At 41.0% G+C, this 13,397-nt stretch overlaps 1 protein-coding gene across 8 annotated transcripts in view; it reads left to right on the top strand.

The window, feature by feature from the left end:
* The window catches only part of MAGI2 (membrane associated guanylate kinase, WW and PDZ domain containing 2), a 251,122-nt gene that overhangs the window by 213,260 nt on the left and 24,465 nt on the right, over positions 1-13,397 (top strand). The gene's annotated exons all lie outside the window — the stretch shown is intronic.

Raw genomic sequence — 13,397 nt, 5'->3', positions numbered from 1 at the left:
GAAAATCCCAGCATTTGGATAATGAGATATTTGACTAAAGAAGAGAGTTCTATGCCTAGGGTTACATGGATATGGAGATTCTCAAGGGACTAACAGAATTCAGACTTCATAGAAGTGTTTCTTTCCCATAACAGTTTTTCCAGCACATCACGGTTGCAATATATACAGTTTCTACAGCATTCTCAGTGTAATATCCTCCAAGGTGAACGTTTGTTAGAATTAAAAAATCAAAAGAATGGAAATTAAGGGTCCTCCATCTCACCTTGAGTTTCCACCATTGGTGAAAGTTTAAAAAAGAAACCACAGCTCATGCTTGCCAGCATCCAGATAACATTCTTAATAAATACCCCCCCACACACAAAAAAAAAGATGCCTTATTTTGTCATACTCCTAATGGAGCAGGTTTAAAGCTTGGAAATCCTGTTAAGTGCAAGCCTCCAAATGGATTCTCAGATGTCATCTGTAGCATGTAACATATTTAACCAGCTGGGAGTGTGATGGCTTCGCCTTTAAAACTGATTCTAAGTGGGGGTCATGGGAGCCAGCATGATTTAGTGGCAAAGAGCAACAGACGCTAATCTGGAGAACCAGGTTGGATTCCCCACTTCTTCATATGAAGCTTGCTGGGTGTTCTTGGACAAGTCACAGTTCTCTCAGAACTCTCTTAGCCCACACAGAGGTAGACAGTGACAAACTGCCTCCAAACCTTTCTTGCCTTGAAAATACCATGATGTCACCATAAATCAGTTGTGACTTAACACACTTTCCACCACCAATGGGCGTCATATGCTGCTCCAGTGGGCAATCTACAAAACAGAGTGGGGTGAAGGCATTCAAGATTTTAGGCTGCCCCTTCACCCTAATTGTAATGACTTTTAACAAGTGAAGGAGAATTGTTTTATGGTTTTCACCCCACACCGAGGGTATGATCCCAGATGATCCCTAAGCCCTTAAAAAGAGACACAGAGCAAATCAAAGTGTTTGGCTAGTGACCACCAGATAGAAATATATTATTGAACGCATGCATGAGGTGTGACGTATTTTCTTTTTGCTTATTGAGAAACTGCAGTTTGCTTTCCTTGGATCTCAATTACCAGAATTGTACGTAGCCAGTAGTGGGATTCAGCAGGCTCGCACCACTTCAGCAGAACCAGTTGTTAAAACGATGCTTGTAAACAACCAGTTGTTACATTATTTGAATCCCACCACTGGAACCAGTTGTTAAATTATTTGAATCCCACCACCGGAACTGGTTGTTAAATTACTTGAATCCCACTACTGTATGTACCCCTGCAGTATGGGGAAGTTGTGTATAGCTTCATATGTATCCTTTTTACATTTCACATTTTTCTATAACAGTTTGTTTCCTATATTTCTTTGTTTTGCCAGAGGGAAATAGGCTTTATCTCCCTTTTCATTATAATAGGCTTTTAAAACCTGGAGACATAAGAACATAAGAATGAGTCTGCTGGATCAGACCAGAGTCCATCTAGTCCAGCACTCTGCTACTCGCAGTGGCCCACCAGATGCCTTTGAGAGCTCATATGCAGGATGTGAAAGCAATGGCCTTCTGCTGCTATTGCTCCCGAGCACCTGGTCTGCTAAGGCATTTGCAATCTCAGATCAAGGAGGATCAAAATTGGTAGCCACAGATCGACTTCTCCTCCATAAATCTTTCCAAGTCCCTTTTAAAGCTATCCAGGTTAGTGGCCGCCACCACCTCCTGTGGCAGCATATTCCAAACACCAATCACGCATTGCGTGAAGAAATGTTTCCTTTTATTAGTACTAATTCTTCTAAGCATAAGCATAAGCATAAGCATTTTATTGTCATTGTGCACGCACAACGAAATTTACAGCAGCATTCCTCGATGCACACAATTTCAGACTCATACATCATCCTCACTTTCCCCTTCCTCCACCCATCCCTACACAGCCCCAAATACATCAATATGAAGCAGCGGAGTTTAGCATAGCCACAGCTCTAGAGTAGAAGCTGTCTCTAAGCCTCTTTGTCCTAGTTCTGAGGGCCCTGTATCGTCTGCCAGATGGTAACGGATTTAAAAGAGGAAGTGTGCTGGATGAAGGCGGGTCGCTTCAGAGATATTTTAGCGGGCTTTTGTGCGGAAGCCGGGGAATTATAGATTTCTTCCAAGGAGGGAAGAGGGCATCCGATAATCCCTTTGATGCAGTAGTGATCGCCCTTTGGAAGCCTTCCCTGATTAGCCACTGTGCAACTGGAGAACCATACACGAATACGGTAGGTTAGGACACTCTCTATAGCACAGCGGTAAAAGGACGCAAGAAGTTTTCCATCTAGTTGTTGCTTCCTTAAAAGTCTCCAGAAATTACCAGTCTTTGCTGGGCTTTCTTAACCACCAACGCGGCAGTCTATGCGCCCCAGGTCAAGTCCTCTTTATTCGCGCCCAGAAATTTAAAACTAATACCGGCTCCACTTGATCTCCATTTGCAGGTAAAAGGGCGGAATTTCTTATCTATTCCTTCTAGATTCCACTATGAGCGCCGTTGTCTGTTTAGTGTTAAGAACCAGGTTATTTTCCCTGCACCATGAGAGCAGTCGGTGCACTTCATTCCGATAGGCAGACTCATCCCCTCCAGAGATGAGCCCCACCACCGTTGTGTCATCAGCAAATTTGATAATGGTGTTACTATGATAGACAGGAGTACAGTCATATGTGTAAAGGGTGAACAGTAAAGGACTCAACACACAGCCCTGTGGCGTTCCCATATTTAGAAGTAAGAACTGAGGAAACCCGATTTCCCCGGTGCCCTCTGAGAGCGATCCAGACAAAGAAGAATCCCTGATCCACAAACGAATTGAATGTGAGAGTCAAAGATCCACAAGTTTAGATCACCAGTCTTTGTGGCGGGGTTGTATTAAATAGCGAGGAACTAAAGTCCGCCAAAGAACGATATTCGCACATAATTCCCCTGATGTTCCAGATCGCGTCAAAGCAGTGTGGAGGCTAATGGCAATGAAAGCGTCCTCCGTGATGAATCTATTAGTCCGATATGCGAACTGATGTTTATCAAATGTATCTGGAAGGCAAGAACTAATATGCCTATGGACCAGTTTTTCAAAACACTTCATGATGCTGGGGGTGAGTGCCACTGGTCTATAATCCTGAAGATTGTCAGCAGGAAATCTCTTTGGTAGTGGAACAATGGTAGAAGCTTTCAAACAAGATGGGATGGTGGACTGGGATAAAGATCGATTAAAGATCCCAGTAAAAACACCAGCCAGTTGGTTAGCGCATTCCTTTAACACCCGACCGGGAATACCATCCGGTCCAGCAGCCTTCCTTGGATTCACAGCCCTCAAAACTTGCCTCACCTCATGTTCCTCCACAGTGAGGTGTGAGCTGCAATCACCTAGTGGCTGTGTGTCATCTCCTTCTGATAGACCTGTTTCAAAGCGGGCAAAAAAGTGATTTAGCTCCTCTGCCAGAGAAGAAGAATCCCCATCTACAGAAATGTCATTGGTTGGTTTATGATTGGTAATTTGTTGGTTTATGATTGGTAATCCATCTGATAATAAGATAAATCCTCTATCATATTATGAATGTTCTGGATGGGACAATTCCATATCCATAAAGTGCTTTTATGCAAGAACAACACAAAATGTTGTTGAAAGGCCTACAAACAGGATATGGAGAGCAACAACACCACTATCGCCCTTCCAGCATTTGTATTCAGGAGATTACTTCTTCAGAATTAGGAGGTTCCATTTGGTCGTCATAGTTGTAGCTGTGACAGACTGCAGAGAAAAGTGTGTTTTAATAAGTGCAGGTCTGTCAAGACCCATTATTGTTTATACTCAGAGCAAGACATAGAAACCTGGGAATAGGGAAGCCACTGAGGCAAACCTGCACTCTGGTCACAGAAAATTTAATGTCACTGAGAGGGAAGAGAATATCTCCCTGTGTAAAATAATCTGAGAGGATTTTGGAATTTAAAGTTCCTGAAGTACAGAACTATTTTGCCTTTGCTGTGACAAAACAACAGCTCTAAGGAAAGTAGTGGCAGTCAGTGTGATTTTGGCTTACCCTACTGTGTGTTGTGTGTTGTGGCTGAAAACAAATTTACACAGACTAGGAATCTGGTGGATAGGTTACTGAGAAGCTCAGGCTGAAGAATTCTATAACCAGCATGGGATATATCTTCCAGGAAGAGTGGGGAAGAATCCCAAAGTCCCAGTCAGTTGTATTGAATTTTGCTTTATTTTTCTCTAAAGAGGGTGCTTATGTTAGTTTAGGGGTTTTCTATCTGTGAGGGCTGCGTGAGAGTACTGAAGTAAACATACCAAACCTGATGGAACCCAGAGTGTGTGTGCGTAATCCATTAGCCAGAGTACCATCTGAAGTATAAGGAACTAAACCATCTTGAAGTAACTGTACTATCTGAGAAGCATCTGATTACCACCTAAGCTATCTGAAACTTAACAAACTTATTTAAGCCTGTGCCAGAAAACAAATATTGCTTATTCCCTACCAAACATCTTTGTTGTAAATATATATTTCTGCTGCCTCTTCTATTCCTTCATCCAAGAACTCTCCCCATCTTCACATGCACCCTGCTGTCTTGTCTCCTGCCTTTGCAAAGCCGGGATCCAGCTTTGTAAACAACACTTTTCTAGCTCCCATTGTATTTTCTCACACAATGGGCTTTATTGTTAGTGGATATATAATTGAAATGTATGCGAGTATGATCGGACCTTCTATTTTTTTATTCTGATTGTATAGTATATTGGCAATTTGCTTGTTTCATATCTTGATTGCACTTGTTTGTTTTGTAGGGAATTTATGCTACACTAATCTTTGGAAAAGTCAATAGAATAAAGATTGAGGCTATGATATGTTTTTTCTTTAAGTAGTTCTCATTTTTCTTCCCATCTATTTGGTGGTAAACTTCCTTTAACCACATTACATGTATTATTTAATACTAAGTTGTCAGATGATGACAAGTATTTGTGTTTTTTGGAGCTAACTGTAGGCCAAAAATCATGCTGTTCATCATTTTTTTATCACTTCATTGCTTAACATTCCATTTGAATTGATTCACTTGAAAAACATTGCACTCATGATCCAATCAAATTTAAGCACCTTTCAGCCTCATTGTTTTCAGAAGGAAATTTGATCTGTGATTCACACACGCAAGTCAAAGCACCTGCATTAATTATGTGCTGACGCCCAGAAACAAAATTGGGGTGAGGATCAATCGACTGCAGTGAGGAAGGAGTACAAAGGAAAATCCTACTCTGCAAATTCTGTGGATGGCTAAATAATGCTCCCCAGAATTGCCATGTTGCATAAATGAGGCTGACAGTGAGACGGTGATTTGTTGAAGCCCCTCTCCTTTGGTTCATTGCTGGGGGACTTCTAGCTCACAGCTGCTATAGCATTACATGCAAAGGCATCCTGAGCTCTGCATCTGCTTGCTGCTGGAAGGGGCGCTATTATTAGTTAAGTTTCCCAAAGATGGGAAGGGTCATTCAAAGGGAGAGGCAGCTCCATGCTGAGGAGGCCTTTTCACAATGCAACACCTTCTCTTCCTGTCAATAGGAAGGATGAAGAAAATAGTGAACATTTAATGTGGAACCTACAGTGCACACATAAACAAGAGATGTCACTTTCCATAGGGTAATTAGTCTCTTTCAAGAGGTTTAATTATAAAATGCATTAAGCAGATAATAGAGAGAGGTGCCTTTTATGCACAATCACTCTGGACTGTTTTTACCATTAATTTTTCCCACTTAACATAGGTGGAAAGACCCGCATATGCAATTACATTCATTTCTGGTGCAGCAGGGAAGTGGTGTGCCTATAATGAGTTTCTTGTTGGCAGAAGCATGCTCATTCAAGAATAGCACAGCAGGCGCCGGGCTTCAAGTTAGGCTATTGTAATTGCTTTGAAACTTCATAAACCAGCCATGCACATAAGCAGAAAAATATTTACTAATTCACTAAACCCATCAAGAAGCCAACATTTGTTGCAAGACATTGCATGCTCCAGTTAATCATCTGCCCTTTCTGCTGACTTCATTCCAAATCCATCTTTTTCTGCACATTTCTTCCTATTCCAATTTATTGATGTTATCTCCTACCCCAGCTTTCTACCTTGACACCCTTTAGGTTGACTTAGTACATTTTTCCCTACTTAGGTTGAGCATGAAAGCTGTATGAATGAAGGTATGCATTTTTGCTGTGGATACACACAGCACAATAAACCATACACAGGACATCTTTATCTGTTTTTAGCATCTTCTATGTGTTGGCATGCAAGCAGAGCTGCCAAAAGAGGGACTATTGCGGGGGGGGGGGGATAACATTTGAGGTCCCAAGTCATCTGAACGGCCACTAGGGTTACAGGGAAATATGAGCACAGTAAAAGGCATTCTATCTGCTAGACTCACTTTTCTGAAAAATTGAAGCTGAGAAGTAATTAGTGTGCTGCAGCAAGATAAAACAGCCTTTGCCTCTCTTTTCCTTAATTCCTCTCCATCTTTTTCACTCTTTTCTCATTTATTTCTCTCTCCCTTCACCTAATTTTTCTGTATCCTCCCACAAGCTATTTTCAAGTCTTGGGCTCAACTCCATCTCATTCCTATCCTGCTTAGCAACAGAATTTACTTAGTAGTAGTATAGTAGCAAACCTTTTTTTAATATTATGAACAGAAAGGAACAGAAAGGGGGGTAAATATATTCCCATGATCTAACAAAATAATAAAATTATGACACACACACACATACCCTGCATCTGGTACATACATACCGTGTTTCCCCGAATATAAGACAGTGTCTTATATTAATTTTTGCTCCCAAAGATGTGCTATGTGTTATTTTCAGGGGATGTCTTATTTTTCTGTGTTCTGTTTGTCGGGCATGCTTTCAAACAAAAACTTTGCTATGTCTTACTTTCGGGGGATGCCTTATATTTCGCACTTCAGCAAAACCTCTACTATGTCTTATTTTTCGGGGATGTCTTATATTCGGGGAAACAGGGTAGTAATGGAACATTAATCTATTTTAGTAAGTATACATGTGGACCAGAAGTTAGAACTCCACGTTCAGGCACTGGGTTGAAATAATTGTTATTGTGTTGGCAGACAATGTAATAGCCCTCTGGAAAGACTGTTTTGCTAAATGATAAATGAAAATCTTTGTAATGTTATTAAAATTAGATTTATAACTAACGAAATCCCCAATCGTTTTTCTCCAATGGAGCCTCAAAACTGCACTGTTTGCCTTCCTCCACTTTATCCTTGCAACAACCCTGTGAGGTAGGTCTGACTGAGAGTTTGTCCCCCTGCAACTTTCTATGGCAGAGTGGGGATCTCAGTGTTACAGACACATAATAAGGTACTTCAATGTTCTCTTATCACATATTGTCGATTATGAACATAACCTGGTTCAGGATGTTCTAATTCCCTTCATTTTTGGCACTTCAACTTCTGTCATCATTATAGGGTTGGGGTCCAGTTTTCAAACATATGGCATTGTTTTAGTGTCCAGTTTTCAAATATGTAGCATGAGTTACGCCTGCCACAAGCAGAGAGCCCTAGCTTCCACTGCAAATAGAATGGAGGGTGGCTCACCTGGATCAGAATAGTCCCACATATTACAGTTTTGGCCCTGGAACACCCACAATCATCTTGAAGCTAATGGCCAATTTTGAGCCTCTAAGGTTTATTCTCTGAGTGGTTATGTCTGCCATAAATGGACAGATGGACAGACAGGCTCATTCTTTTATTACTATAGATTCATGGTATCAGCAAGCGAAGCAATTTGTTTTGGTATAATATGTGGTTTGGATCAGGGTCATATGGGGGGCCCATGTGAAATCTTTGTCTGTACAGTATAGTAACCTTTATTAGGCGCAGAGAGAGAGAGAGAGAGAGAGAGAGAGAGAGAGAGAGAGAGAAAGAAAGAAAGAAAGAAAGAAAGAAAGAAAGAAAGAAAGAAAGAAAGAAAGAAAGAAAGAAAGAAAGAAAGAAAGAAAGAATCTTTGTCTAAGGGCCCATGGTGGCTCATGCCAACCCTGTATGAAATTGTCTGTTTTATCATCAAGCTGAGAGTTAAACTAGATATGATCTCCAGAAACCACATGCCGTCTTTGTTTTTATTAAATGAATAAGTATAATTAATGAATCCTATCCTTTCCAGTATCTATGCAGTAGGTCATCCATCAGTACTGATTTGCAGTACTCTTAGTCCCACAGTTAGCAAAGGCACCAAATGATACAATGAGAATACCAAGATCACCAAACAAGTATGCTGGTTACATGATCAAGTGAACAATGCCAGTGCAGAATCCTTTCCAGAATTCTTATGAAGTGCTACAGCCCCCAAACTTTGAAAAGCTTGTATGTGAAGTACCTTTGAGGAAGCCAGCAGGGCAGCATTTTGCAGGATCAATAGGAACGTGTTGGAAGATAAGATATGTCACAAGAAATCAATAGACATTCCTGGTCTTATTGGGAGGAATATGATAAGAGGGGCATTCACGATTTGCCAGTTAAATGGAAGTAATTCAAAAAGTGTGTAAATACATCAGAGTCTCATTATATTACTAAGTTTTAAAAGCTTTACACTTTTATTTGTAATTAACCCATCAACAATAATGCTCCTTAAATGTTCCCTGGGAATATTAGCACATTATTGTCACAAACCAGGCTGCCCATTTTCATAGCTTTCTTGCTCAAGTGCATGGCTGGAGAATCTGAATTAATCTGAGCTGAAATGATGCTTCTGAAGAAACAAGCTCCACCACTTTCCTTAGTGTAATAAGAAAATAATTAAAATATAACTTACAATTCCATACAGAAAAAAGCGAATTATATTTTTTGTGTATGATGAGGATGGTTGTTTCTCCAGAAACATTTGATTCTCTTAATTTACATATTTTCATTGCATATTATTTTACATATTTACATATTTTCATTGCATATTATTATGTCTATATTTGTTTATTGTTGTTGTTGGTTCTGTGGATTTGCATATTATTCAATGCCCAGTTTGTGCATAACAAGAAATGGAGCTCCCTATCCTATCCCTATCCAGATAATTTTCAAAGTCATTCTACCAATCTTCTAAGGTCCTTGGCTCCCACAGTTCCCACATCTCTTATTATGTAGATATTTAGGAATCCAAAGTGGCTTAACTTTGTTCTTGCTTTCTCCATTTTGCCCTTACAAAAATCCTGTGTGATAGGTTCTGGTGAGATAGTCACAGGCTCAAGGTCATCCAGCAAACTTCCTGACAGTGAGGGTTCAGATCTGGGTCCCCCAGATCCTAGTTTGACAGCCATCACGTCTGTACCATGTTGGCTCTGTTTAGCATTCAGTCTACGTTTAATTATTAGACTATCAGACTAAGATATGAGAGACCCAGACTCATATCCCTATTAAGCTGTATCCTTCTAATGGCTTCAGTTGTTCTGGCCACATGGGACCCTCATAATTGAAGGATCATCTCTTCTGAAATGGACTGCTGTACCTGTTCAGCACTCTCCTCCTTCTGTGATGGTGAAAAGTAACATCACATTGTAGCCAACTTATGGAGACAAACTGCATATCAACCCTGGGCTTTCTTTATTGTCTCCTATCCAAGTACTAAACAGCACTGATACAGCTTAGCTCCTGAGATCTGATGGGGTAGCCTGTTAGGGCCCTCTGATCATACCATTCCTTAAACATGAATCTGCTATAGCTTGAAACCAGTATTTTTTCCATTGTACTTCCAACTCTCTAAAACCACCTCCTGGAGAAGATTAGAAGAGCTCCTTCACTAGCACAGTTTTGCAGGCATTGTACAGCCTTTTCTTTAGGAGAGTTTTAAATGACGGATGATATAAAGTATGGTTAGCACTGTTTTGTGAGCAGCACTATGCCACTGTGCTTGGCGAGCAAGTGCAGGGAGGAATATTTCACTAACTAAATCTGATATTAGAGTTTCCCGTTCGTCAGCAAAAAAGACCACAAGCTACTCAAAAGCTGTTTCTGGTGAAGGAGAACATGTAGTGTAGGATCGGCACATGGAAGCAAAGTATTTGTGCAGTTTTTGTGTTGCTGTTTTAAATTTTTCAGTGACTGCAACTCTCTTTCAAAATTGTGTGCCTCTGATCAGCAGCCAGATGTCCTCCATGGGGACAGTACTCTCTGTGCACAGAAGTCTCCCTGCCTTGTGTGATTGCAGTGCAGGTGTGCTACTCTCATGCTGATAAATGTGTTGAATTAGTCTGCTTGGCTGTCAGTTCCTTTCCCTGGCATCACTACCCTGTGCAGACTATCATTCTTTGGTGTAGCTGTCAAATATCCTGGCAAAAGTAAATTGCTGTTTCGTTGCGCTGAGAAGTATTGACGTGGGCTGTTGTTCTGTTGATACAGTGCTTTTTAAAGTGAACCTACATACAATCACACTGTTGGACGATGGCCCATGCTCATCAGTATAAAGTGCTGTGAGATTTAAGGAACAATTGTATTCCACTTTCAGTTCTTATCTGTGCATCATGTGTGACAAATCAAGATACTTGTTCATTCTTGGAGAGTACCCCATACATATTTGTCCTGGTAGGTGTTGATCTTGCAGTGAGAATAAGAAGATGTACTTATAGCATAAGCAGAGCACTTTTGTGACCTTCTGGGTATAAATTAATGTTTGTGATCATAAAGGAGTGCCAGAGGAGATATACTCAGTTTGAATGGCATGTTTCTTTCTTATATCTGCCTTTGTACTCCCCCCACCTACGGTTGGCAAGTACATGATAGCAAGGGCATTGGCAGGGATTAGGAGAAGAAAATTCTGGTGGCCATGTCAGCCCATGCCGCTAAGGATATCGGGTGATTTGCTTACATTTGATGTTTGGGGTAGGCCTGGGAGGTACAGGGGGCACTAGTTAGTTCTTAGCAGCCCTGCATGTTATCACTGTTCTGCTGAAGTTGAGTAAGTCTGGATCTGATCAGTGCCTGTTTGGGAAACAACTTCGGAATCCAATGTAAGCTGACTTGAGTTTCCTGATGGAAGAAAGGAGGGATAAACATGCAGTAAATAAATAAATAAATAAATAGCCAAACCCCATTTTCCTGAATTCCATCACACCCAAAAACGGAATTTGCAGTGGAGAGGTGGGCTGGCTCAGTTTCTGGAGGCACAGTGACACAGTTGAGAGGAAGCTTATTTACTGAGTCCATTTCCTCCCAGGAATTCAGGGTGGGCTCAAATCCCCTTCTCTTTATCTTCAAAACAACTATCTTCTAAACAAAACTCAGACAAGACTGAGATAAGATGGTGTGTCTAAGATCACTTGTTAAGTTTCAATCACTTAAGTTTCATTGGAAGTAGAAATTTGAAGTACACACATACACAAACTCTGATACTTACTACTGATTTAGTAAATCAGTAGTATCGAAGTTTGCGTGTTTGTGTTCTTAAGCAGCAGGACTGGCGGTGTTTTTTGTTTATTGTTAATTAATATTTAGTAAACTTCAGTCCTATTTGTAGTGTGTTAAGTAGAGATTTGAACCCTGATGTCCCTAGGTCTAGTCCAGCACTCTAACCACTAAAACACACTGTCTCTCCTGGACACTTGGAATATCAGGTAAAGGGATAAGTTCAGTGTCCGTGCTGTTCCTCTTCATTTTTTTCTAATATAGAAGAATGGCTGCCATTCAGTCCTATGAAATAACACTGCAGAGGAAATGAAGCCTGCCCACCAGCTGCCTGGTACAGCCTTGAGAAACAAGGATCCTAAAAATTCTCTACTCACACACCCTTTCATGACTCCTCACATACATCCTCCTCTCACAGAGAGATAGATGAAACTTCACAGTCAACAGGAACTACAAAATCATAACTTAAATTATTGGGAGGGCTGTAGAGGGATCCTTAATAGGTCACAGTTCTGGCTCTGTTTGTACAGGATGATGTATGTATTGTTCATGTAATTTTGATATAATTTCATCATGTCAAGCTATTTATGATGACACATTGACAACATACAGAACACTGCTGGGTTGGTGATCTGACACCCTCTTCAGCTTGGATTACAAACTGTACCCAATCTCCAGTCCTGCCAAACTGCAGAGAAAATTATATTCTCATGTGTGTTAGGAGAGGCTCAAGATTCTAACGAAGGAATGAGAAGTCATAGCTCCCTGCCTTAACTGTTCACCAAAATTATATGGTGGAGCCCTCATGGGATTATAACGCTGCAGGCTGGGGAACAGTTCTTTTTACTGCATGTAGAAAGGAAGTATGTTGCACTATTTTTCTGCAAATGCCCATTACTCATGGAACACTTACTTTAAGCCTTTTAACTGCATGGTGGGGCTGAAGAGTGGTCTCCTCACATTTCTCAGTCCTCCCTGCAGCTAGTCTCACAGACTTGTTTCCTGGTTTTCTTAACTTTGCCCCTCTTAAAGGTACAGATCTCATAACACTCAGTAATCCCAAAACTATAAAAGCTTATATTCTCTCTCCCACTCCCTTCCTTTCCACAAACACACTCTCTTTCCCCTCACCCAGCCTCTTGCTGCTGCTGCTGCTGCTGCTGCTGCTGCTGCTGCTGCTGCTGCTGCTGCTGCTGCTGCTGCTGCTGCGGGAGAGAGGCTTGTTTTTAAAAAGAGGCTTGTCTGGAAAAAAAGTTTTTAAAAGCCCTCCCAATCATCAGGGTGGGCAGAAGCAGAGCTGGGGAGGTGTGCTGGAGCTGGAGCCAAAAACAGACCCTGCTTGTGCTTATTCCTTGCAAAAGCCAACTCCATTATATCAATACATAAATAAATTTATACAAGTGTTTAGAAAAAAGGAGGAGCCAGCAACAAGGAAGGGGGGAGGGGGAAGGCGTGGATGGCAGTGCAATGAGTGGGAAAGGTGAAGATAGGCAGACTGGCTGTGGGCGGAGAGAAGAGGTCCAAGGCAAAGCTGTGTTCACTGAAGAATCTCCCTGCTCTGGCAGCAAAGCAAAATTAAATTCTTGCTAGAAGTGATCTTGCTTGCCTTGGGGAAATTAGAAAGTGATCTTGCTTGCCTTGGGGAGTCTAGAAAGTGAAAGTGGGGCTGGAGGAGAAATGTCCAAACAAGAAATCTTGTTCTGACAGACATTTGCCCCCATCATGCAGCAAATGCCTTTTGAGTAATCAACCAAAGATTACTTTGTAGTTTCCTAGTGGTATTAAGATATGTATAGCCAAGCCTCTTTCTTCTAATGCAAAAAATCAGAAATTCATATTTATAAAAAGTCAGGAATTCATATTTATAGAAAGCACAATCCATCCAGATAAAGATAAGCACTCTAGATGTTCATTGATTTCATTAGAAGAAAGTTTCCATTACTGACTTCATAACTCTGACTGGGGGATTAATTGAATTAAATGTCTTTTCT

The sequence above is a fragment of the Sphaerodactylus townsendi genome, linkage group LG06 (genome assembly GCF_021028975.2).
Source record: "Sphaerodactylus townsendi isolate TG3544 linkage group LG06, MPM_Stown_v2.3, whole genome shotgun sequence".
In the NCBI taxonomy this organism is placed as follows: domain Eukaryota; kingdom Metazoa; phylum Chordata; class Lepidosauria; order Squamata; family Sphaerodactylidae; genus Sphaerodactylus; species Sphaerodactylus townsendi.
Note: the sequence above shows the minus strand (reverse complement) of the source record. Positions and strands in the feature narration are given on the sequence as shown.